The sequence below is a fragment of the Sinohyriopsis cumingii genome, chromosome 2 (genome assembly GCF_028554795.1).
Source record: "Sinohyriopsis cumingii isolate HCF-2022 chromosome 2, ASM2855479v2, whole genome shotgun sequence".
Taxonomy (NCBI): Eukaryota; Metazoa; Mollusca; class Bivalvia; order Unionida; family Unionidae; genus Sinohyriopsis; species Sinohyriopsis cumingii.
Genome location: NC_142962.1, coordinates 154,539,302 through 154,564,491, shown reverse-complemented (window position 1 = coordinate 154,564,491; position 25,190 = coordinate 154,539,302). Strand labels below are relative to the sequence as shown.

The 25,190-nt window shown below is 34.7% G+C and overlaps 1 protein-coding gene and 1 long non-coding RNA gene across 3 annotated transcripts in view; one reads left to right on the top strand and one right to left on the bottom strand.

The window, feature by feature from the left end:
• Positions 1-20,367, top strand: part of LOC149806144 (uncharacterized) — a 39,705-nt gene extending 19,338 nt beyond the window's left edge. Inside the window, exons 2-4 of one of the 2 annotated variants that reach the window (XR_016419860.1) lie at positions 10,082-10,119; positions 10,599-10,613; positions 20,016-20,367. This is a non-coding gene — a long non-coding RNA (uncharacterized LOC149806144). The remainder of the gene's footprint in view (positions 1-10,081; positions 10,120-10,598; positions 10,614-20,015) is intronic. The other variant, XR_016419861.1, reaches the window with a different exon arrangement.
• The window catches only part of LOC149806143 (chitinase-3-like protein 1), an 80,969-nt gene that overhangs the window by 40,806 nt on the left and 14,973 nt on the right, over positions 1-25,190 (bottom strand). The window lies entirely within an intron of this gene.

Below are 25,190 nucleotides of genomic sequence, written 5' to 3'. Positions count from 1 at the left end.
TAACTCATGACAAAATGTAGCTTTCTGCGAACCAAATACAATAATAACGAATTTCATTCAGATTTAGTTTTCGTGGAACTTCTTTCAAATCTGAGGTTGAATGTGGCACTTGTAATGTGGAATGCTATATGCATGTGTGTGTATGTATATATGTATGTGTGTATATATATATATATATATATATATATATATATATATATATATATATATATATATATATATATATATATATATATATATGTATGTATGTATGTACGTGTGTGTATGTATTTATATGTGCTTCGAACTTAATGGTACATCAGCTAAACCCTGACTTTATAGTGATGAATTAAAGCGTAGTAGAAAAAAGTGTAAAGGCAACACACATACATGCTATGAAAAAGAGTATGAAACCTGCGTGATTAGTCCGAGATTCCTCTGACCCTTGTCACCCCTTTTTTGATATTTGGACATTTATGTTGGTGTGTAGGGTCAGAGTCAATTCCCTATCGAAAAGTTGGAATTTGCCGACACCATTTGGTGTCGAGATATGGTAGTCGCTTACTAGCCGGCCTGCAAACTAAAACGACCGTTCATCGAGATATACCTGCATGAAATCGATAGGAAAATGATATATTTTCTCACAAATAGCGAATATAGCATTCTTTATATCTTTAATCCGCTGACAGACGAGATGTAACTACAGCGTTGATGAAATGTTATCTGGAACTCGCAATTTGCAATCCGAGTCACATGACTACACAAATCTCGCAAACTACATGTCAATGACATCAGAGGTCCAATAATCACGTGGTATTAACAATATACCATTTCGATAGTTGTTGTGCATATAATTCGAAAATATTAATTAAAAGTCACGTATTACTTGTACATGAATATAATATACACCTAATTCCTAACATATTTATTCTGAGAACAACGAATAGAAATATATCGATATCGCAGCAAGATGGAGAAAACCAGATTCATCAAGTTCTAAGCATGTGTCGGCAACGTATTTTGTTGGTATCACGTGACTACCGCATTGCCGTGTGCTCTCCGCTTATTGAATATGGTTTTATCCAATTTGCTGCAACATTTACAGATTTCTGGTCGTTGTTTTCAGAATAAATATTTTTAGAAGTTTATGTTCTTTAATTTTTTCTAAATAGTACGTGACTTTCATTTATATGTTCGATTTTTTTCCTGCAGCAACATTAGAAAGGATTTATTGTTGATATCACGTGACTATTTGAACTCTGATGTCATTGACATGTAGGTGGCGAGATTTGTGTAGTCATGTGACTCGGAATGCAAATGACGAATTCCAGGTCAAATTTCATCAACGCTATTGTTCAGGCTAGTCTGTCAGCGGATTAAAGATATAACAAATGCTCTACTTGCAATATCTGAGAATATAAATCATATTCCTATCGATTTCATGCAGGTATAAATAGGTAAAAGTTCGTTAAAGTTTTCTAGGCCGGCTAGTAAGCGGCTACCCCATGCCGACACCAAATGGTGTCGGCGAATTCCAACTTTCGACAGGGAATTGACTCGGACTACTGCGTGATATACGCAATAAAGAAGTGTATTAAACTTGCGTGATATACGCTATAATGAAGTGTATTAAACTTGCGTGATATACGCTATAGTGAAGTGTATTAAACTTGCGTGACATACGCTGTAATGAAGTGTATTAAACTTGCGTGATATACGCTATAATGAAGTGTATTAAACTTGCGTGATATACGATATAATGAAATATATTGAACTTGCGTGATATACGCTATAATGAAGTGTATTAAACTTGCGTGATATACGTTGTAATGAAGTGTATTATACTTGCATGATGTACGCAATAATGAAGTGCATAAACTGCGTGATATACGCCATAATAAAGTGTATTAAACTTGTATGAAACAAGTTATCAGTGTGTGTGATTGAGATTTTTGAAAGTAGCTTAAACAATTTTTCAAGTCATATCGCTACGATTTCTGCAGTCTGACAGTTTATAGTGATGTCTAGCATTATGTCCAACCCAGTCACATTATCCTGACACCAGGCCGACCAGTCCAAACACTAACCGCTCAATGCTAAGCGCCATGCGAGGTAGCTGTTAATACCATTTTTATAAGTCTTTGGTATGACACGGATGGGGTTCGAGCCCGCGACCTCTCCATCAGAGATGGAAGTTCAAACCACTTAGGCCAACGGATCAGTCCATGTTTTCAGAATTACCATGTAGTAAAAGTTCAAGTGATTGAATAATTAACGACGGGAATGTAATATACAAGTTGGGTCTAGCCATAATGTTACTAAACCACTTTCAGCCGAATCATGATATATCAAAGTAAACAAGGTCCTAATGTTATAAAACAGTTTAAATCAGAATTCATGGTATATCAAAGTAAATAAGTACAAAAGAATAGAGTATTCCAAATGAATTCTAGCGCTGTTCCAAATGAATTCCAATTTTGAATGTGCTGATATGCCCGAAGTCTTGAATATGCAATGGTGAAAAACAGTCTTGATGTATCACAATGATAAAATCCATAATGTCCTTCAATTAATTCACAATGATCCCAGAATAGTGGCTGAGTCTAAGAAGTATTGATGAGCACAAATAATTCCAGTGAATAATTGATATAAATATATTCTCTCAAATAAAAAGTGAACACAACAATAAGGCCGATTCCGCGTTGGATTGTAAAATTGGAATAAGTAATTATGTAGTAAACAACATAATATGAAAGCTATGACACAGTAATAGAACCAGGATGTGGGTCAGTTTCCCTTTTGGAATACCCTAAGTAGTCAACAACATTAAGAATTTCCGAATGAGAAATTAATGTCCTAAACTCAGGTACTACCAAAATGTTTACCTCCATTACTGGGGATCTGAATACTAAAAATATCATCATAGAGAAATAGTAGCTATATAGTATGTTGTTTACAAAATCAATTTCACTAATCAGGTAGGTTCTTAACTCGATTACTGACCAGAGTCAAATTAAGAAATATAGATATACATAACATAATCAAACAGAAAAATCAAGAAACTATGCTAATTAAATATATATAAACGCCCTAATGTTGTAAAACAGCTTGAAACTGTATCATTGTATACCAAAGTAAGTAAAGTCCTAATGTTATCAAACAACATATAGTAACTCATGCCCTACCGTCCAGGTGTAAATTGTTTTATAGTAAGTAAATTACAGTTTTCGTATCTTACTGATTTACAACGAATGATATTGGACACGGGTAAAAGTAATTTACTGCACTTATCGATTATACCTTTCTCTGCTAATAATGATGAAACGTAGTGCATTTAAATGGCCGAAGTCACAGTATACAACGGTAGGGGGTTACTATTCAATGTGGATTTGGCTTTCGTTGAGAAAGAGAAAGCATCTTATCATGATCTGATTGGCAGTTAGACATGAAACTACATTACACAAGAATTGGCAGGTGAGCTTAACACACTCGTGATCACATATTAATTCTAACTAGCTATAGAGAGAGACAAATGACTCCACTATTAAGTTTTCGGCGAAACTTACTTCTTTTCCTATTTTACCTTGCCTGATACTGTTAGATAAAGTCTTGCCAATAGCGATTTTAAAATGCATTATTATCCTTGTTTGTTTCACTAAAAAGTATTCTTACTGAAAGTTGATAATAATTTTAAGAGAATTAAATTTCTTTACATTCGTTCCATATAAAAAGCATGACTATTTAAATCATTACAGTTCATTATATATTACTAAAAATTATATAAGTTCACAAAACTTTCCAAATTATGTGTGTTAAATAGTCAAAAAAAGGCGAAGGAAACCCTGCCCTGTCACCAATTCAATCGTTTCTATTTTATAACTTCCACAAGATTCTGATTTATATTAGGTCTTAACGGCATTACCTTAGGTCTGAAACGGTGATGTCGATGGTCTTGTGTAAGTAACTGACACAAGCGTTACGTAGTAGGTAGAAATATTCATACCGACCAGCTAGGAGCTTTATATACGTAACAATTAGGTAGTAGGTAAAATATTCATACCGACCAGCTGGGTGCTTTATATACGTAACAATTAGTTAGGTAGTAGGTAAAAATATTCATACCGACCACCTGGTTGCTTTACATACGTAACAATTAGTTAGGTAGTAGGTAAAATATTCATACCGACCATTGGGTACTTTATATACGTAACAATTTGTTAGGTAGTAGGTAAAATTATTCATACCGACCAGCTTGGTGCTTTATATACGTAACAATTAGTTAGGTAGTAGGTAAAAATATTCATACCGACCAGCTGGGTGCTTTATATACGTAACAATTAGTTAGGTAGTAGGTAAAATTATTCATACCGACCAGCTGGGTGCTTTATATACGTAACAATTAGTTAGGTAGTAGGTAAAAATATTCATACCCACCAGCTGGGTGCTTTATATACGTAACAATTAGTTAGGTAGTAGGTACAATTACTCATACCGACCAGCTGTGTGCTTTATATACGTAACAATTTGTTAGGTAGTAGGTAAAATTATTCATACCGACCAGCTGGGTGCTTTATATACGTAACAATTAGTTAGGTAGTAGGTAAAAATATTCATACCGACCAGCTCAATGCTTTATATACGTAACAATTAGTTAGGTAGTAGGTAAAATATTCATACCGACCAGCTCAATGCTTTATATACGTAACAATTAGTTAGGTGGTAGGTAAAATATTCATACCGACCAGCTGAATGCTTTATATACGTAACAATTAGTTAGGTAGTAGGTACAAATATTCATACCGACCAGCTGGGTGCTTTATATACGTAACAATTAGTTAGGTAGTAGGTAAAATTATTCATACCGACCAGTTTGGTGCTTTATATACGTAACAATTGGTTAGGTAGTAGGTAAAATTATTCATACCGACCAGCTGGGTGCTTTATATACGTAACAATTAGTTAGGTATTAGCTAAAAATATTCATACCGACCAGCTGGGTGCTTTATATACGTAAAAACGTAACAATTAGTTCGTTTGCTAGAGTGCTAAGTTCTTTCACAAGATTACGTGAAATCGTTTACAAATATAAATTTGACAGCGACGTTCTTCTTGGTTAGTAGAAAGGTCATTTCGATATGTCAATGTTTCAAATCATTACAGATTAGGTCCACACACACACATACATACACACATGCACGCACGCACACACACTGATAACTGATTCACAGCAAGGGAATACACCCTTCGACGAAACCGCTTTTAACCCAAAAGTTGTTCGTTTTCTATGCATAAACATGCCAGAGGAAATGAATAAAGCTAAAGCGTGAGTGTAATATACATGGTGGCCCATTTAATTTCATGCAAATATAATAGAACCACTCATGCACATATGACCAAACTGTAGTCATATTGTATAACGATTCAAGTCAGGTATAGCTGAAGATATATTGTCACGCATGGTGAGGACATTAAAGTGATACGACGATATACATTTATATAATTTGTATGAATTAATCGTCTGGACCTGACTTGGTGTGGTGTTAAGAGTGTGTTCTTCCTACTTAATCACGTGCATTTCGGCCATTTATCATGCAAATAATATACAACAAGGCTTGCAATTAAGACAATTATTTGAACTGTACGGAAACATATGTGTCATAAATAATTATTTGCTTACCATTAAAAATTTGACAGCGGTATTTCTGCTGTCAGATCGAAAGGTCTTCTGAACATATGAATATTTCATATTATTACAGATTAGATAGATTCAGTGAAAGGAAATGGTGATTACGAATACTAGTTTAAAAAGAAAAACCCAAACATTCAACCCTAGCATATTCTACTGAATGTCGTTAATGTCATAAGGTGATTACTGATAACGTACAAAATCTGGTTTTGATTCATCAGTGAAAACGAAATGATGGTGAAGAAAGGTCCCTTATAAGTTTACTTAAACGACAGACAACGGCAATTTTACAGCATTTGATAAGCCATTTTACGGCAAGATTTGGTTGCAGATTTTTATATACATATATTGGTGTCACACACACACACACACACACACACACACACACACACACACACACACTCGCGAGCCTGTTTTGTTAGACATATTATATCTTCAATGTATCCTTTAATTGGTCTATTCTTCCCAGGTTTTCATTCTGACCTAAGTAATTAAAGAAATGTAATAGATGGCTTATTGTTTCAAATTTGTACCTACTGTACTCTTTTGCATTGTCATGATTGCTTTACTGGCAGAAGCCTAGGTTGGAAAACTTTAACCCACCAACCAACCCACGACTTACATACTATTCGCAATATCTAAAAAGGGGATGAAAATTCGTACAGATGTTGTACAGGTTATGCCTTTTCCTGTCTCGTTCGGGAAGGTGAACCAATTCTTATTACGTCATCGTTAATGATCTTGTTCTAAGTGCGTACAATATGATTCGTTTGACGTAATGGAGAAAAAACAAAGGGCTAAATGAGCCGCCATGTGAACCAATGAATCAGTCCAGGTTAGACACAAAGACACTGAAACGGTACTGGTCTCATGGAAATGACTTACAATTTTAAAAGTGTTACATTACCACAGAGTGAAATAATTTCTGTGATTATTCAAGACTGTGCATATAGAAGATATTTTCCTTTTGTACGTTAATACCTGATATATTTCATCGTGTGGTACAAACAGGTGATATTTTAAAGAATGGCGCAGCCACTCGTTAAAATGTACTGTTCTTGGTACCACAAGATGACATTTATCCGGTATGTTCTCAGAAAAAGAACATTTTCGTTTTATACACCAAACTTGCTCCTGAATTGTTAGGCTTAGAAGATTCAACTCACTCTTCAAGACAGACCCCCACCCCATCCCTTTTCGTGAATTCACCTCAGATAATAGACTGGACATAAACATATCAGTGAATTAAGAAAGCGGTAGGATTGGGACGACCTAATATATCGCAGCAAATTAGATTTTTGACAATTTGTAAATTTTTGGAACATATCTGACAAAAAAGAAATCCGATTCATAGCTGGTTTATCATTATTGTTCATGAGGTAAAGAGAAATAACTTTATAGAGACACGAACGGCGTTGAGTCCTATTTCTTCAGGAAAAAAATAATTTCCATGTCTGAACTATAATACAGTTTCCATTTATTTGTTCTAGATGAACAACTGTTCCTTTTTATTGCTGCAGTTATAACTTCTGTTGGTGCACACAATCAAGTGTCGCATGGAAAAATGAGAAATGTTATATTTTCACATTTGAAAATATAAGGATATACTTTTGACATATGAAGATACACGAATGACAAAAATATGAAAATTATTTCGCCTATAAGTTTCTGTATTTCACACTTAAATGCTCATTTAGCCTTTTGTTTCCTAACCATCAAGTCAAAACGACTCCGACTGCATGCACTTAGAACGAGATCGGTATTATTGTCTGATATACCAGTTACCTTCTTACGGAAGTTAACGAGTATATTACTATGCTTATCAAATATTTTAGATTTAAGAACAATAACTTGCTCACCATCAGTTTATATAAATGTTTAAAGCATAAATCATAACGAGATTACATGTGAGAAAAGAGAACACGGCATTAGTTTTCCAGAACATGTTCTTGTTAGATATTTACAATTTTCACATTATCATCGAAAGCGTTCAGATGCATTCACATATATCAAATAAAGTGTGGAAATTAATTAAACACGGCCGAATTAAACTAAAATATTCTGATCATAAAAACTGATTAACAGAACAATCAACATATACATTACAATAACAAGCTAGAAATGATTTCCGTACTGAGAGATTTATGTTAGCCACATAGATGATTAATTATGGGCAGATATTGATGACATGCAAGCGCATTAAACATGTGGGAAGGGATACAAATAAAACTTAGCAGTACTAGATATCTCCTCAAAATACAGCTAAGCTAAAAATGTAAACAAAAGAGGTAGACGATACACAGGACGCTAAATATTTTGTTATTCATATTTATTGTTGTTGTTGTTGTTGTTGTGGGGTTTAACGCCATTTTTCAGCACGATAGGCTATACATGGCGGCCAGTATTAATGGTGGAGGAAGAACCCGGAAAACCCCGGAAAGAACCACCGATCCACGAGAAGCTACTGGCAAGCTTTCTCACATGCCCACATTGGCTGAATCTTAGACTCGAACCGCCGCAGACAGAGGTGAGATGGCAGTGATCAGTAACGAAGAGCGCTTTAGACCACTCGGCCACTCGGGGCCCCCGTTATTCATATTTAATTGCATTGTGTGTTTGATAGTTTTTTTTAAAATATGTTTTTATTTTATTATATGCAATTGATAATCTCACATTGTATGTTGAACTTGACCTTGTTCAAAATCAAGTTCATTTACTACCTGACCTAAATCATTAATTTTGGTTTCGTAAACAACGTGTTTATCTCAATCTGAGTAGAACTTTGGAAATTAGCCATGAATTGATAAGTCTACCTGTTGTTTACTACATTTTATTTTATACTTTTAGTAATAGACTTCTAATTAACTAAGATTTTATTTTATAAACAGCATGAACTTTCCACAAGGAAACTTTCCATTAGGTGATAGTTTTATTTTAGAAATGTTAATTGTGACCTGAGGTCAGGTAAACTACTATATGATCTTGTTTTTATAGAAATTAATTATTCGTGATATAAAATCTTGAAGCAAACTCAGTTGTATTATTGTTATGTTTATTAGTTCCTGTTGGCTGGAATTGTATTTATTCAGAATAGTTATTCCATGGTAATACAAAGTGCTCTTTAAAAAATGACATTCTTGGAAATAGAGACTTGAATTTATACTGAAATTTCAAATACGGATTTACATTCTTGGCTTGTATTATTGTGATCCAACTATTACTATTTCTTTAAGACCATAGCGTCGTAAAAATTTAATGAGAGGAAACCAAAAAGAATATGATTTTAAAAGAAAAATGAATATTGCAACTGAAAGGTAATGAAATAACTGAAGAAAGAAATTAACAAAAAGAAGTTTCTACTTAACCAGATAAAAAGCGTCTTTAATATATTGTTAATTCTCTAAATTTTATCCATATGACTAGACTAGATATAAATCAGTGAATGATGTTATCGAAATCGTTTTTGAAATATTAATACACCATCTGGTCCAGCAATAAGAAGATATGGCTTCTGAATAGAAAAATAATCTGTCTGGTCAGCAATAGGATTCTCCTTTGCTCATACAGAAGTTGTAAAATGATCTTAAATTAGAAATCACTATTGGACCAACCATTAGCCGCATTAGCCAATCCTAAGCTCAACTTTCTTAGTTTTATGCATAATAGACTACTCTGTTCAATTTCTCCCAAATGCGGATGTAGGCATCAATCTTTAGTATCATGAAAACAATGTAATCATTTAGTTAAGAATTATTACCACTACTATAAACAAGCTTCAAGAATTAGTTACAACGGGTTCATTGGCATCTCCTTTTAACTTCACCTCGAAAGACCTCGAGAAAACGGAAAGAAAAGAAAGCAAATATCTAGTAAAATCAATATACTAAGTCCTAATCTTGGCGCCACTTCCTGTAAACCTTGACCATATTTTATATTCTTGGATTTTATGTAACACAATGATGAGTTGGATTATGATTGTTTATTTCTAAAAATATTCTGCTTCTTTAGAAGGAATTATGTTTTTTAAAGCATATTTTGCCATTTATTTGCCAGAAAAGATTGATTTTCTTACAGATACGTATAGTAAATATAAATACTGCATCGTATTGCAACACCAGAAAATGTTCACAGAAAGGTGTTAAAATCATTACGGTTAGGTTGCTCATGAATGTGTAAAACATGTAAGCCAGAAGTTTTCGTTGCACCCCCCCCCCACCCCCATCACACGTTGCCCTCTAAGATGAGCCAAATAATAATAAATTATTTAGATTCTGATTATATATAACATGTTCCTTAAAGATATCATCACACCTTACTAACTCATCATTTACATCATTTTAATGCAATAACTGAAACAGAAAATTACTTTCTGTGAATACAAATGCGCTAACTATTGCCCGACCTTTATTTTTCCAGAGCCTTCTTAATTACTTCCACATCGATCATGAAGTCAGGTATTTAAAGCTGTTTTACTTTGTTTTTGGTGTTTGATACATTCATATATGTGCTATTTAACTATATTATATAGAGAAATTACTGTAAAAGTTACTTCGAATTGTAATGGAAAATCAAATTATATTAAAGATATGCAGTGCACATTTATTTAGGAATAATTTCAATAACGTTTTCTCTCTTGTTACCAGAAACTTTTCTCTCGCATTGCTTAACTTGTACTTGCTATGTTTGCTCTCTTACAATGGATATGTTTAAATGTTTTTAAACTTGCACATACCTTCAGATAGACGGTAATCCTAGACTACGTTCTAAACGCCCAGTAAAATGTCTTATTCCACCGGCTGTTATTTGGTCTTCTGTAAACTCTGTTAATAATCGTTTAAATTATCAACTGCAAAATATTTACTAATTTACTAGTCAGATATGTTTTCTCAAGAATTATCACTTCTAATAATGACTAATATTTTTACTGATCTAGCAGTGCCAAAATGTGGTATGTTTTCTTGGCTTGTTTTCATACGCTTTTATATTAATCCCCTTTTTGTTAAATGAGTATGAATTATCTTCTCGTTACTCCATTGCAATGTAAAGTTTTAATTTCTATTTGTGTGCTATATTTTATGCCTAAATTATTCTAGATCTTCATCATTGTTTTCGTTATCAATAAAAAGAACAACTTCCTTTCAAGTTAATTTGCTTATCTTTTAAATATTAAGAAAACGGCAGATTCTGAATTATTTGAAAATCCTTTTTACGATAACAATTTGTATGACCTTTATGATCATCAAACAAGATAAGCAGTAATCATCGAGACTTCAAATAATAACTTATTAGATGAGGGATTTCAGACTGCTGTAGGATAATCATAAAAATAATTAGGTTGGATTAAAGAAGGGAATGGATGGTAATCAGCAGATGAAGGTAATACAAAGGAAATGGATGGTAATCAGCAGATGAAGGTAATATAAAGGGTGAATGGTAATCAGAAGATGAAGGTAATATAAAGGGAATGGATGGTAATCAGCAGATGAAGGTAATATAAAGAGTGAATGGTAATCAGAAGATGAAGGTAATATAAAGGGAATGGATGGTAATCAGAAGATGAAGGTAATATAAAGGAAATGGATGGTAATCAGCAGATGAAGGTAATATAAAGGGTGGATGGTAATCAGCAGATGAAGCTAATATAAAGGAAATGGATGGTAATCAGCAGATGAAGGTAATACAAAGGAAATGGATGGTAATCAGCAGATGAAGGTAATACAAAGGAAATGGATGGTAATCAGCAGATGAAGGTAATATAAAGGGTGGATGGTAATCAGCAGATGAAGGTAATATAAAGGGTGGATGGTAATCAGCAGATGAAGGTAATATAAAGGGAATGGATGGTAATCAGCAGATGAAGGTAATATAAAGAGTGAATGGTAATCAGAAGATGAAGGTAATATAAAGGGAATGGATGGTAATCAGCAGATGAAGGTAATATAAAGAGTGAATGGTAATCAGAAGATGAAGGTAATATAAAGGGAATGGATGGTAATCAGCAGATGAAGGTAATATAAAGGAAATGGATGGTAATTAGCAGATGAAAGTAATATAAAGGGTGGATGGTAATCAGCAGATGAAGCTAATATAAAGGAAATGGATGGTAATCAGCAGATGAAGGTAATACAAAGGAAATGGATGGTAATCAGCAGATGAAGGTAATACAAAGGAAATGGATGGTAATCAGCAGATGAAGGTAATATAAAGGGTGGATGGTAATCAGCGGATGAAGGTAATATAAAGGGTGGATGGTAATCAGCAGATGAAGGTAATATAAAGGGAATGGATGGTAATCAGCAGATGAAGGCAATATAAAGAGTGAATGGTAATCAGAAGATGAAGGTAATATAAAGGGAATGGATGGTAATCAGCAGATGAAGGTAATATAAAGAGTGAATGGTAATCAGAAGATGAAGGCAATATAAAGGGAATGGATGGTAATCAGCAGATGAAGGTAATATAAAGGAAATGGATGGTAATTAGCAGATGAAGGTAATATAAAGGGTGGATGGTAATCAGCAGATGAAGCTAATATAAAGGAAATGGATGGTAATCAGCAGATGAAGGTAATACAAAGGAAATGGATGGTAATCAGCAGATGAAGGTAATATAAAGGGTTGATGGTAATCAGCAGATGAAGGTAATATAAGGGGTGGATGGTAATCAACAGATGAAGGTAATATAAAGGGAATGGATGGTAATCAGCAGATGAAGGTAATATAAAGGGAATGGATGGTAATCAGCAGATGAAGGAAATACAAAGGAAATGGATGGTAATCAGCAGATGAAGGTAATATAAAGAGTGAATGGTAATCAGCAGATGAAGGTAATATAAAGGGAATGGATGGTAACCAGCAGATGAAGGCAATATAAAGAGTGAATGGTAATCATAAGATGAAGGTAATATAAAGGGAATGGATGGTAATGAGCAGATGAAGGTAATATAAAGGAAATGGATGGTAATTAGCAGATGAAGGTAATATAAAGGGTGGATGGTAATCAGCAGATGAAGCTAATATAAAGGAAATGGATGGTAATCAGCAGATGAAGGTAATACAAAGGAAATGGATGGTAATCAGCAGATGAAGCTAATATAAAAGGAATGGATGGTAATCAGCAGATGAAGGTAATATAAAGGAAATGGATGGTATCAGCAGATGAAGGTAATACAAAGGAAAGGGATGGTAATCAGCAGATGAAGGTAATATTAAGGGTGGATGGTAATCAGCAGATGAAGGTAATATAAATGGTGGATGGTAATCAGCAGATGAAGGTAATATAAAGGGTGGATGGTAATCAGCAGATGAAGGTAATACAAAGGGTGGATGGTAATCAGCAGATGAATGTAATACAAAGGGTTCACCACAGTTAGTTATTCATCCTGTCGTATTAACAATTCAGGAAATGGAAACAATAGCTCTTTCAAGTTCCAGCTGACATAAACATGAAAATAGTTAAATCATGTAAAATTTAAAAGAGACATGAATAAATGACACATTATTTAGGAAGGGCACAGTATGAAGGACAAACGTTTAGCAGATTATCTTTTACACAAAAAGAAAAAGAATAAGGAGGTTATGTAAATGACATTAATATAACAAATTAAAAATGATTTGACTGAAATTAAGTATTGCAATGTATGACAAACATACGCAAGATGTAAATAAATTACATTTGAAAGGAAACATTCTTTTTAAATTAGAAAGCAAAATTAAAAGAACGACTTTAAAATACTGAAAACGAAAGAACACAAATATATATATTTGTAATCGGCCATATAAAATACTAGTAACTTAAAGATTCGTTTATATGTTCATTCGTCGGTTAGAATTTCTTGTAACCAAATAAATGTCAATCATTTTTGTGATGAGAATGACGTGTTTGCTTTTACATTCAACTGTTTTTACCTCCATAATGAAAATGTCCTTGATACGAGCTTAGTACGTCAGCTGGTGTAGGTTCCCAACTTATATACATCAGCTGGTGTAGGTTCCCAACTTATATACGTCAGCTGGTGTAGGTTCCCAACTTATATACATCAGCTGGCGTAGGTTCCCAACTTATATACGTCAGCTGGTGTAGGTTCCCAACTTATATACATCAGCAGGCGTAGGTTCACAAATTATTTACATCAGCTGGTGTAGGTTCCCAAATTATTTACATTAGCAGGTGTAGGTTCCTAAATTATTTACATTCGCAGGTGTATGTTCCCAAATTATATACATTAGCTGGTGTAGGTTCCCAAATTATTTACATTAGCTGGTGTATGTTCCCAAATTATTTACATTAGCTGGTGTAGGTTCCCAAATTATTTACATCAGCTGGTGTAGGTTCCCAACTTATATACATCAGCAGGCGTAGGTTCACAAATTATTTACATCAGCTGGTGTAGGTTCCCAAACTATTTACATCAGCAGGCGTAGGTTCACAAATTATTTACATCAGCTGGTGTAGGTTCCCAAATTATTTACATTAGCAGGTGTAGGTTCCTAAATTATTTACATTCGCAGGTGTAGGTTCCCAAATTATATACATTAGCTGGTGTAGGTTCCCAAATTATTTACATTAGCTGGTGTAGGTTCCCAAGTTATTTACATTAGCTGGTGTAGGTTCCCAAATTATTTACATTAGATGGTGTAATTATTTACATTAGCAGGTGTAGGTTCCTAAATTATTTACATTCGCAGGTGTACGTTCCCAAATTATTTACATTAGCAGGAGTAGGTTCCCAAATTATTTACATTAGCTGGTGTATGTTCCCAAATTATTTACATTAGCTGGTGTAAGTTCCCAAATTATTTACATCAGCTGGTGTAGGTTCCCAACTTATTTGCATTAGCTGGTGTAGGTTCCCAAATTATTTACATTAGCTGGTGTAAGTTTCCAAATTATTTACATCACCTGGTGTATGTTCCCTAATTATTTACATTAGCTGGTGTAGGTTCCCAAATTATTTACATCAGCTGGTGTAGGTTCCCAACTTATTTGCATTAGCTGGTGTAGGTTCCCAGATTATTTACATCAGCTGGTGTAGGTTCCCAAATTATTTACATTGGCTGGTGTAGGTTCCCAAATTATTTACATTAGCTGGTGTAGGTTCCCAAATTATTTGCATCAGCAGGCGTAGGTTCCCAAATTATTTACATCAGCTGGTGTAGGTTCCCAAACTATTTACATCAGCAGGCGTAGGTTCACAAATTATTTACATCAGCTGGTGTAGGTTCCCAAAGTATTTACATTAGCAGGTGTAGGTTCCTAAATTATTTACATTAGCTGGTGTAGGTTCCCAAATTATATACATTAGCTGGTGTAGGTTCCCAAATTATTTACATTAGATGGTGTAATTATTTACATCAGCAGGCGTAGGTTCACAAATTATTTACATCAGCTGGTGTAGGTTCCCAAAGTATTTACATTAGCAGGTGTAGGTTCCTAAATTATTTACATTCGCAGGTGTAGGTTCCCAAATTATATACATTAGCTGGTGTAGGTTCCCAAATTATTTACATTAGCTGGTGTAGGTTCCCAAATTATTTACATTAGCTGGTGTAGGTTCCCAAATTATTTACATTAGATGGTGTAATTATTTACATTAGCAGGTGTAGGTTCCTAAATTATTTACATTCGCAGGTGTAGGTTCCCAAATTATTTACATTAGCAGGAGTAGGTTCCCAAATTATTTACATTAGCTGGTGTAGGTTCCCAAATTATTTGATCAGCTGGTGTAGGTTCCCAACTTATTTGCATTAGCTGGTGTAGGTTCCCAAATTATTTACATTAGCTGGTGTAAGTTTCCAAATTATTTACATCACCTGGTGTATGTTCCCAAATTATTTACATTAGCTGGTGTAGGTTCCCAAATTATTTACATCAGCTGGTGTAGGTTCCCAATTTATTTGCATTAGCTGGTGTAGGTTCCCAAATTATTTACATCAGCTGGTGTAGGTTCCCAAATTATTTACATTGGCTGGTGTAGGTTCCCAAATTATTTACATTAGCTGGTGTAGGTTCCCAAATTATTTATGTACAATTTTATGTAGCTCAGATCCATTAAAAATAAATTAGTTATTTCTGCCATAAACATACCTCCAGTAATAATAAGGAGGAATATTAAAGTTATTGCAAGTTATATAACATTACTTTAAATGTATATTATTGCTTATTGTATATACCAGGTAATGGTATTTCACATGAAGACCATGGCTTTAGTGTCTGAAAGTTAATGTAAATTGATCTTAATAACTCAGATATTTTGGGATCAAGGATATGCCAGTTCAACATGCTATTGCGGTATCATTCTGTCCGGTTTTGACTGTTTGTGCAAAACTTTCGTACCACACTGTGGTTTGTTAATGAATAGAAAGCAAACTTAAACTCTGAACTAAATAACAAAATTTCTTCTAAGTTTAGCCTTTTCACTGATACGTCAAGCATGTGCGATTCGTCCGGTTCCTGTAAGAGCACTTACACTACAATTTGCAGTAAATTCATTCAAATGTAGCTATTTTTAAAATATACAACGTAAATGATACTGAGTTGAATATGTTAAATCCAGGTAAGTGTCTAACATAATTAAAATTGTTGTCGTGCATGTTAACGCATACTTCTTGCAATGTATGTTATACGAATGTAAATGCATAAAGGACTATATAAGGAACTTAATAAGTGAAGTATGGGACACTTAATTTACAAGCTGTCGTTTCCTTATAATGATGATAAACCTGGGCTCAAATTCGACAGATTTCACATATTATTCGACCTTTTTATATCTGACACTCAAATGTAAAGATTGTCAGTTCTTGTCGGGGCTATTTCGTATACTGAAGACATTTCCGGACAGTGATTCCCTTACTGTGGTCTGATACGTCGTTTGAGTAGTGAGTCGAGCTACTCCGGACAGTGATTCCCTTACTGTGGTCTGATATGTCATTTGAGTAGTGAGTCGAGCTACTGCTGTTGTTCTAATGAAGAATGAGAAGTAATTGGAGTTTTATAGTTGGAAAAGCTCTTTGATAGATTTTACAATGTTACACTGTCAACAAACATGGCACAGACTATCAACATCTGTCATGACATATTTCCACATTGCCTTTGACAGAATGATCTCTTTGTTTCATGTAGATCCGCAAGGTAATGTGTAAATGATGTGGGGACGCTTTCAGTGTGGCACTGAAAAGATTGTGATTGCCTTCAAGGAAATTATTTTCAAAATAAAATGAAATACGATGCGAGACCATTAAATCAATTAGCAGCCATTTAAATTGTTAAATTGGTCCAAGATCTACAGTTCAACTTGTTGATGAATTTTTTTCCTCACGGCTTTTGGAAAAAAGGAAAGAAATACAACAAAACATTCTGTTAGCGGCACTTTCAACAATTATTGATCAGATCATGAGATATCGGTGTCTTTTCTAAGGATACACATTTACAGCTGACTGGGGCTGTCTGGGTGGGTAACAAATCAGAGATCCTGTCGGACGCTCCACCAAAGGAGCTAGCTCAGAAACCAACAACAATTGTACGCACACAAACAAAATAATTGGACTTTTTCCGCTCTATCTATATAGCTCGTGAGGACGTAATGTTACGCATCAGAGAGTACACTCTTCATTGATTTTAAACGTGTGAGACAGAGTACTTATTGAACTGCACAATAAACCCATAGTAATACCCAGGTATTGCAAAGTCGAAAACATTACATTTCCGAATGCTCAGGATCAAACCTATAGTTCTTGCTATAGACCCACCTTGGTACAAATTACTATGCGGAGAAAGCCATTTGTCCCACTGCACGCTTTTGATCTCCGTGTGTTTGAAATACCTGTTTTCAACGCAAATCAGTTGCTGTATATTTCAATTACAAATAGGATACGCTCTGAAAAGATTCTTTCTACTGAAGTTTTACTTCTCATCCAAAACTCCTGGTCTCCCAAAAGCCACACCTACACTAATTGATCTTTTTCCCATTTCTAAACTGGTTCCCATTTGTCTATATACGTAGTACAGCGAGTCCACAAATTCCATGAATGGTTCGAATTAATAGTTGTAATTGCAAAATTGTCTTTGAAGTTTAACCCTGCATTAGTTCGAGACTACTAGCACGGTGGTGAGTTTGAAAAAAAATAATTAAAGTAGAGGTATGATATTTCATCATTTAGACTTTAATTTCGCCATTGTTTCTGTCTACAACGTGTTACGCTATTATTATTTTTTATGGTATTTTATTACATTGTAGAACGTCGCCCTTATGATTATTTGCGTTCGTAATATCGTGTTTCTATTTTCTACCAGGCTTCTTCTCAAAAGCATGCATTCCACTTTCGCAGAAAAAGATTGTAGTTATGATTTCCATACCGGTATTTAAAAAAAATACTGTTATAAATTTATTCCTGTACGAAGACTATCGAAAGGAGATGACTCCCATACCATTTAGCCATTTAGAAAAGGCGATCTCTTTAAAAGAATCGTTTTAGTGAAGAATAGTCCTCTTTCTTCGAGACTTTTTTCATACCTACTAACAAAACAATCATTAGATTTACTGTTTTGTTAAAATCGAGTCTTTATGTTTTCGGTTTGATAGTTCGAGAAATCTTAAATAGCGTTTTTAAAAAAATGTATTCAGTGAAAAGTAATTTCTTTAAAACGTTTATTTGCTCTAAGTAAATCAAATTATTATATTGATAGTCATCGACAAGCTGTCATGTCAGTCAACATATTCAAGAAAATGCAACTAAATAACCTTGAAAATGTTAGAAAATTCAGACTCATTTATCCTGTTTACATTATGTAAGTATAGTAGTTTTTGGAGGCCCCTAATATTTACAAATACTCAACTTAAATCAGAATCATCACAAGGAAAACAATGAAATACTTGTTTATAGAGGTCATGGTGATCAAATTCAATCGCTTACATCGATTAGCAACACAAACGAAGGTTGATTGAGTACAGTTTAACTTCGATGGTGTTTTGTTCACGACGAATGCTAATAGTGCCAACGGAAGAAAAAGAACTAATACTTTTCTATACGTAAGTAAATGCCACAATTCTGGCGATTACAACCTTTTATTAAAGTACACAATGTCCGGTTATTAAAGTACACAATGTCCGGTTATTAAAAAACATAATATCTGGTTATTAAAGTACACAATGTCCAGTTATTAAAGTACACAATGTCCGGTTATTAAAGTACACAATGTCTGGTTATTAAAGTACACAGTGTCCGGTATAAAGTGTCTGGTTATCAAAGTATGCAATGTCTGGTTATTAACGTATACAGTGTCTGGTTATTAAAGTATACAATGTCTGGTTATTAAAGTATACAGTGTCTGGTTATTAAAGTATACAATGTCTGGCTATTAAAGTATACAATGTCTGGTTATTAAAGTATACAGTGTCTGGTTATTAAAGCATACAATGTCTGGTTAGTAAAGTATACAATGTCTGGTTATTAAAGTATACAGTGTCTGGTTATTAATGTATACAGTGTCTGGTTATTAATGTATACATTGTCTGGTTATTAAAGTACACAATGTCCGGTTATTAAAGTACAAACAATGTCAGGTTATTAAAGCATACAATGTCTGGTTATTAAAGTACACAGTGTCTGGTTATTAAAGTATACAATGTCTGGTTATTAAGTATATCATGTCTGGTTATTAAGGTATACAGTGTCTGGTTATTAAAGTATATCATGTCTGGTTATTAAAGTATACAGTGTCTGGTTATTAAAGTATACAGTGCCTGGTTATTAAAGTACACAATGTCCGGTTATTAAAGTATATAGTGTCTGGTTATTAAAGTACAGGATGTCCGGTTATTAAAGTATACAGTGTCTGGTCACTTCAGACAATGGCTATCTTAGAAAGAGCTTTCATGAATAATATGAAATACATTTTTACGAAAAGCAGTTATCAGACAGATTTAATGGAGAAACACGGTCAAATGAATAACCTGTTCAGAACAAAGTGACAGTCTCAAACACAAATCACCATATTGTTCTAACATTTGACTTCATGCTATCATAAAACATTAGTTGGAATATAAATCTTACATTCACAATGAATGTTAATCAATTCGCGTTATAAATAAATACGTCGTATCAAAGACATGTGACACTCTCAGTGACCTACACTGGATAATATAAATTCCACATGTTCACCATCTGCGGGTGCTTTTTAAAATGTGATTTCTTTCAAGGCCAAAGGACTTTACTGTAATGCATGATATCAACATGTACATGAAAGGCAAACCAATTAAAACTCTTTTATCTTTTAATTGTACGAGCTGAAATTACTTTTTTATGGTCATGCCAGTTCGTGCTGGTCTGACGTGTGCACTTTTTATTTTAAGCTGTTATCAAACATCGGCCACCGCAAGAGCTAGATGTGGAATGATCCTGACGGGCTTTCCAGCATGTGGTAGCAGGCGAACAATGGAGGCAACTTATTTGATGTGGCTTGCGCCTCATGTTGGTGGAGGAGAGGACACTGGTATTTGAACAGTGGTGGGACCGGGTGATTTCTACTCCAATGCAACACACTACTTTGGCATCAAGTCCAGCTAGACAGATGGTCAGCTGGGCCCGTTTTGATCCATCGGTAAAGTACACCAAGCTTCACGTGAAATATCAAGGACAAATTCAGTTTCAACATATTTCCCAACATTTGATGTACGCCATTACCATTAAAGAAACATATACTGATGTATTGTTGTGAAACATTATGAAAGACATGTCCTCAGATGGCGGTAACGAGGGTAAAGATAGTAAGAAGTCTACTTTTCTCCAATATATCGTTCCATGTATCCCTGGCATTAGCAAACAATTCATAAGCATTAGCCCATATATCCCTGGCATTAGCACACAATTCATAAGCCTTAACCCATGTATCACTGGCATTAGCACACAATTCATAAGCATTATCCCATGTATCCCTGACATTAGCACACAATTCATAAGCATTAACCCATGTATCCCTGGCATTAGCCCTCAATTCATAAGCATTAAACCATGTATCCCTGGCATTAGCCCTCAATTCATAAGCATTAAACCATGTATCCCTGGCATTAGCAAACAATTCATAAGCATTATCCCATGTATCCCTGGCATTAGCACACAATTCATAAGCATTATCCCATGTGTCCCTGGCATTAGCCCTCAATTCATTAACATTAACCTATGTATCCCTGGCATTAGCACGCTATTCATAAGTATTATCCCATGTATCCCTGGCATTAGTACACAGTTCATAAGCATTATCCCATGTATCCCTGGCATTAGCACACAATTCATAAGCATGAACCTGTTTTCCCTTGTTATACTTCAACGCTGCTTGAGTGCATTTGAGACGAAACACTTTCCTGTCAATATGGGAAATAAATAAAACACCAGACAATAGTAAGGAATATGGCAATAAAAAAGATCACAAGTAGATAATCGAGCTACTCGATAACAACAAAGAGTTAAGGGATTTGACCAGTATTTCACCTTGTACAGTTTGCTGAAAAATCAAAGGTTGGTGAAGCTCTCGGTGTTAGTAATTGCGAAAGTTCTTCTAGATGAGGCTTAACAGTTAAAGAGTTTCAAAAAATAAAAATAAATATTGGTTTGGGTCAATTACTTGTCGAATACAACTCCAAAGCTCATTCTGATAATCTGCTTTGTTCAAAGTGATTTTTGGAATATATTAATCAAGGTATCATCACACAAATCTCCGATCGCATGTAAAGGCGTAGTGCGATCTACATGGCTTAGAGGCTAAAAAATCTTAGTGAAACGAATTTACATACCACACAAAATATGTACCGATACGTTCGACTGTGCCAGTTTGCCTGTATCGATCAAAGTCAAATGCTTAAACATCCCATATAAACCCACTCAACTCTAATCATTTGCGAGGTCTTTTCACTATGTGATATATGGTGAACACGAAAATATTTTTAAGAGGAGAACCAGTATGCACCAGACAGAAAGTTGGTGAACCAATTGACAGAGACAAAGTTTATACTCCAGAGACCGACCCAAGTGGAACCAAGAGACGGAGATACAACCTGCAAAGACACGAAATACACGAATTTTGTAGGGGCAAAACATTTTCGCAATAACCAAACATGCATTAGCTTGCACATTCTACGCGAATGTCTCTGATGTAAAGTAAAACAAATCCCGCAAATGTTATTTGTACAGTTCATTTTCAAATACAATTTGACAGCTTATCGTTTTGTAAACATAGCGGAACCGATGCTGTTATTTCTAACTTACTCCAAAATGTTGCTGGGGATACAATTAAAACATGCTTTAGCCATTCCTGCAAGTGCTATCAAGCCTTGATCTGATGATGCTTTCAGCAGTGCTATCAGGCAATGGAGCAAAACCTTATCAAACACCTGAAAGAAAGGTTTTCTTTAAACTTTGCTTTTAAATTTGTCACTCTTGGATAACTACAATACTCCCTTGATGGAGACCATGACACATGAATGGGACCAGATGATATCTACGGTCAACTTCTAATATATTTACCAGCTGAAGTTCTTAATAATTTTTAAAACTTTTTCAATACAAACGGTGGGGAAACTGGCGATAATGGCAACAAAAAAGAGTGATACAGTACACAATCCTGGCAAGGACCATACCTACCCTTCGAACAATCGTCTGACAGCGCAAACAACTGACTGTTCACAAGAGATGCTCGAATTTTGTATCCGCAGTAGACCGAAAAGTATGCGTGTGTGTGTGTGTGTGTGTGTTTGTGTGTGTGTGTGTGTGTGTGTGTGTATGTGTGGATGTGCGTTTGAAGTTTTAACATTTTGAGTCAGCCATGAGGCAGTTTATAGTGATGCTGCAACTGGGGCATCATGCCGCAGACATGTGTCACCTTGTCCCACTCAATCAACTTATTCTGACACCAGTCCGAACACTAACATCTTAATGCTGAACGCCAAGCGAGGCAGCCGGCTAGTACTATTTTTATAAGTTTTTGGTATGACTAATTTTGAATTTTAGCTACATATTTGCTGAACGAGAGTTCGCAAATGGGCCAACGAAAACGGATTGAAATGTTAGACATCTTGAACTTGTCAATTCCATAAAATTCATAGTCAACAAAAACTGTTTTGAAAAGTATCAGATCCTTGGTCTGAGTGTGTCAGTTAATTTTACTTCAATCACTAGATACTTTAAGGACAAATGTAAACAAAGGACAAACATGAGTTGTAGCAAAAACATACTGCGGAACAGACCCGAAGTTCTTAGACTCATATTTCGTCTGAAAATATTTATAACTTACCTTTGGAAATCGAATATGTTGAGGGAAATAAACCGTTGTTTTATCTTTGAGAGAAGAAATTCACGTATTCAGTATTCTACCAAACTATTCCGCAAATGATGTCGTCCTTAGGCACAAGTACCAAAGCTTGTACCATCGGAAGAAAATTTCATTCCATCTTTTGGCATATAAATTCGCCCTCATCAGCAAGCAGCATACATCAATGTTGCCAGCACTGCAAACTCTCCATTTGCAAATCACTACCATAGGTATTAAAAGCCTCCAAAACAATATTTAATATTTGCCTATTCAAAACCTCCTCAATCAATACTCAAATTTTGCCGACTAAAATTCAATGAATGTATGGCCTGCTGTCATGGTCATACGTCCCTGAATACAGACAGTTCAAAAGGTGGACACCATCTGGAACCGGTTACCGGATGCAACATCTATATTGTCGTAGAAATTATAGCCATACTTAAATCAACAAACTACAGCGTAACCTCTAACAAAGCAACTTAACAAATTTCATCGTAATTTCGGATTCTTTTTTAAAACCGAAAGCCTTGCAAACCTTAAATTTTGACAACCAGTAAATATCTCAAGTCTTACAAAAACAAATATGCTGTGCTGTTGGATGCCTGGAACCACTGGTATTAAAGGTAATGATGGAGTCGATAGAGCATCCAAACGTGCCCAATATTCATCATTTCGGAATGGAATACTCCATAAACAGTCTTTGATTATTATATTAATCTTCAATACAACTAACAAAATATGTGGAACGAAAACTGCACAGTCAAGCATTCCTACATCAAACCCATCCTTGGAAATCACAAAACTAGCAGAGGTTGAATATATGTCATCTGTTTGCAGTACACTCTTACTTGATTATGACATATCTCCTGAAGGACGAGCTTCGACTAGACTGCATAACTTGCCAGCGTCCACTAAACGAACACTTTATTGTGGAAAATATTGACTTCAAAGGTTTTAGAAAGAATTTATTTTGGCTTGTGTGTGTGAACTCAATAAAGAAACTGTCTGAACTACCGAAAAACTAAAAAAAAATCTTAGACATTTGAAACAACGAAATTATATGCAAAGAATGCTGAACCTCCATTTTATGAATTTAGCTTCTTGAACTGTATATATCATAATATATACATTTAAAAGAATTATAGCATTTATACTTTTAACTTTTATCTTGTAGGATTACATGCTATCATTATCTGGAAGGGATTGTTTTCCTAAAGATTTTAGTTACTATTACCTTTACATATTTAGAATTAAACTTTTAGTCAATTGCAGGAAGAGTTAGGATTGTGCTGATGTGTCATCGATGCCTCAACATGCATACATCCATCCGACATCAAAATGACTGCATGCGACGAGTGAGTACAGTTCCCACCACATGCAATTGAAAAAGATAAATAAATCCACAAATTCTAAGCAAATTCTTAAATAATCATATGCCGCAATTGATCTTAAAGAGATGCCAATTATGCACAAGTCACAACATTGCCTGAGCATTTTGGATGTACTTTAACCCTCGGGCTCAACCTGTTGGAGCACTCTTATCAGGCTTTAAGACCCCAGGTTTATAATTTCCGATGTACTCTGGATGGAGTTTAAGGCTTAAACATTCCATAATACTAGGATCTGATTTCAAATCTTCGTGCTCGCGCTCAAACTTTGTACAACATTCTGTGTGAACTTGGACTTAACCAATCGGGCTTAATTATTTTCTCGTGTAAAAATGGGAATATACATTTACTGTAAAGTTTTGAATCTGAAACGGAAACCATGAGGCGACCAGTGCAGCCATTACAATTTTCCTATCTCAATTGCCTCTAAGACATGATGCCTTGACCTTTGAATCCATGATATTGGCTTTCATAATCTTCCATGGCAAAATATGGGCAAATTTTGCTACATTTCCAGTTAAAATATTGGCATTCACTCACGGAGGGGAACAGTAATCTCTGTGTGTCCTTATGTATGACGGTCTACTTTGAATTTTTTTATTATATGTGTACTATTTGGGAACGAAGATAACAGAGAGATGGAGAACCAAGCGGAAGACAATTCATAAAAATTAGCTAAAACCCTTATTCAATAAACTGACCTCTGTCCCATTTGCCTTCATTGGTTGATTGGAAGTGAAAATATGATGTCAATATTATTTCTATTCAAAGTTTATATTGCCAGATATTTTAGAAACACACGTAAAGTTACTTAACGTGTGCGTGCGTATGTTCTT